Source organism: Callospermophilus lateralis, unplaced genomic scaffold (assembly GCF_048772815.1).
Source record: "Callospermophilus lateralis isolate mCalLat2 unplaced genomic scaffold, mCalLat2.hap1 Scaffold_406, whole genome shotgun sequence".
Lineage (NCBI taxonomy): Eukaryota > Metazoa > Chordata > Mammalia > Rodentia > Sciuridae > Callospermophilus > Callospermophilus lateralis.
In genome coordinates this window covers 778,108-781,371 of record NW_027514359.1, presented here as the reverse complement: position 1 = coordinate 781,371, position 3,264 = coordinate 778,108, and positions in this window count along the sequence as shown.

The window sequence follows — 3,264 nt, the reverse complement described above, 5'->3', positions numbered from 1 at the left end:
TCAGGAACTGAGTCCTCGGGTCAACTGGAAACAAGGCACCTCTGACTGGAGGGAAAGGTGCCAACACAGAGCCAGAGCCAGTTGCTTGGTTTTCAGCATGGAGAGGTGAATCAGGCACATCAGAGTCCAAAGGAGGCATATTAGGAATTCTGTGTTCTGCTGGTCCCGATGCTCTACCACAATTTGAGTAAAACCTATCTTGCCTTTGTAGAGGAAGACGTGCATCAGAAGAATATGGTTCGCCTGGCGGAGGGATCATCAGCCTGCTGGCCTGTTCCCCTGGAGGAGAGAGGGGCCCAGTCTGAGAAGGTGCTCTCTGAAAATCGGTGAACTTATGACAGCTGGATTCTCTTCCTTTACTGCTAGTCGCATGGTCCAGAGGATTCTCCAGGGCCCCTTGACCCTCTTCCTCCTCCCACTGGAGTGAAAGGTGAGAGTGTGAGTGGACCACTCTTTTCAAAATGAGGAGGTCTCCTTTCAGATGAAGGGTGACCTATTGGTGAGGGCCCATTCGGAGAAGGCTTTCTGCCCATTGCTGAGTTGGAAACATCCAGTGCATCATACGGATCTTTTCCTACAAGTTCAAATCTCAGCTCCTTCTCAGTTAATTTTTGTCTGTTGCGTGCATTTTGTTTCCTGAAATAGCTGTGGTTTCTTTCAGCAATCCGAGCTGCCAACTCACTGGCATGTGCATCTTTCTCAGAGGAAATAATCTTCCCCAGACAGGAATGAATGGTACTCTGCAATTGTTCTTCAAGATATTGGGCTCTCTTTCTGTAGGTCTCCAGCTCTTTTATTGTATGGCTCATCTTTTCTTCGACTTTGGAAAGTTTCTCCTCTTGCTCCACCCGGTAGTTTTCCTCCCCTCTTAATTTCCTGTGCAGTTTCATCGTATTTTCTTGATAGCGTTCCATCATGACTTTCAAGTTCTTCTGTAGGGTCTCATTCTCACTTTGCAGCTGTGCATTTTGTGACTGCAAGGATGCCTGTTCAGTCTGCAGACTTTTAAGGTGTTCTGTAAGGTCTTCCGTGGTTTTCTCCACTTCAGATGAGAAAGTACATTTTTGATTTCTTCCTCCTTCCAAGATTTCTAAGGAGGCCTTTAGCTTATCACCATAAACCAGGTTCCTCAAAGCTCCTTTGGACTCATCCTCCAAGTGAGCACCAATTTCGGGTTCACTCGTCTTTCCCAGTTCCAGGTGACCACCATCCCTTTGGGCTCCCAGGCTTGGAGAAGATCTATCCTTCGTCTTCAGCAAGCATTCACTCAGAGACTCCATGTGATTTTCGGTGTCCCTTAGAACTTGTTCTCCAGCTACTTTCGAGTCCTCTAATATGATTTTTGCTTTATATTGGACACCTCCTTGTTCCCTCTGTGCTTCAGCTTCTCCTTGTATTGTTGGTCTCTGCGTTTGCGGAAGTAGGGATCCTTCATTCAAAACCTCTTTGATTGCCAGCTTCAGTTCTTCCTCATTCACTTGAAAGAGTCTCCAGTTTGTTTTGGCTTCAGCTATTTGTGATCTGAGGGATTCAGATTCACCTTGGAGGGACTGTATCCCTCTTGATAGATGCGCCATCGTTTCATCCTGTTGACCATGTTTAGCCTTCTGTGCTTTGAGCTCTTCTTCTAGAAAGAGCATTTCAACGCCATGGCTGGATTCGGACCTATGCAGCTTTTCGTAGGTTGCCTCCAGCTGTTGTGCTTCCCTTGAACCCTTCTCAAACCTGCAATCCTTTAAAGATGAGTCTAAGCCTTTATGTTCTTTTTCAACAAGGCTCACTTTATCAAGAAGTCCACATTTTGCCTCAATAAGTCCAGCAAGATTTAGAGCCAGCCTTTTTTCTCTTCCCACGTAAAGCCTGCTACTAACCGACTGAAAAGCTCTCCAGAAAAGTGAGAGAACAGCAAAAAATCCAAGAGCTGTACACATCATCAACTCCCAAGGAAAGCCATAAGGAAGATGGCCTGGCTTCATGTCTTCGGACAATGCTGCCACAACCCTGGGTGCTTCTTCCAGAACCACCCACTAGTATGGCTGAGAGGCAGCCCTTGGCTCCTCCATCACGCCAAGACAGCTTTGGCTCTTGCCACCACAACCACAGCCTGCCCAGGCAGGCCAACACAGGCTGTGGAAACTCAGGTGTTTGGTCAGGAACTCCAACCTGCACCAGGCAACGGAGCAGACCACTGTGAGCCCCTTCAGGGGCTGAGCGTATGGTGGGTGGTGTGCGTATGGCGGTGGGAGCCATGAACAGGGGCTCCCAGGAGCCTTGTTGTCTCAACTGCCCATCAGGGGAGTCTTGTCCCCTTCCCTACCCAGTGCATCCTCAAGTGCCACATGTTTAGGTCCCTCCCACTCCAGCCAGAGAGAATTCCTCTCCATGCCACCCACCCCTTGATTTGGTTTAGGCCAGGCCAAGGTGGGGTTAGTAGGAAGATTCCATCCAGTCATAATAACATTCAGTTTGATGTCACTCAAATTCTAAAGCTGACTAAACCATTCACACAGCTTTTATGGCCTATATTGGTCTTTGTGTCCCTTGCCTTTTGTTTGAGTGACTCAGTCCTTTTTCTGCCCTTGTGCTCTCCCTATTTCCTAGATTCCTTGCTTCCTTCCCCCCTTCCTGGTTTTTCTCCTTTTCTTCTTCCTTCTTTTGTACCTCCATCCATCCCTCCAACTTTGCCTTCCTCCCTTCCAACTTTCTCTCTCCCTTCCATCCCTTTTCTTTTCTTGCAAGTGTTTGGGGTGAAAGTCCATGGCAGGCCAGCCCCAAGCTAGGCAAGTTCACTGCCACTGAGCTACAACATCCCCAGACCTGTTGCCACTTCCTATGCAAGTAATTTGAATTCTCTCTAAAGAGAAACTCTCACATTAGTCTACTTTCAACGTAATTTCAGAAGAGTTGCTAACATGGGCATCAATCAGTTATGACAAGTCATTTTTGAAAAGCACGGCACAGCTAATGTTCCTCAAAAGAAGGAGTTGAATCTTTAGTTGGTTTTCAGGTCAGCATTTCTAGACTAGCACAAACCCTCCTAATCCTGATCTCTCCTTAGTCTTATGATTTCTTTAAGTGTCCCCTTTGCTCCTGTTCATGGAGTCATGTGTACAGAAATTATACCTGGTTCTACTGAACTCTACTTAATTCTTTCTCACCTCTGTGCTCCTTTTGCCAAGTCACTCCTCAACACTTACTGTAACCCTTTAAATTTTTTGTCCATTTTCATTTAAAAAACTCTTTCAAAAATTGAACCATTTCTCA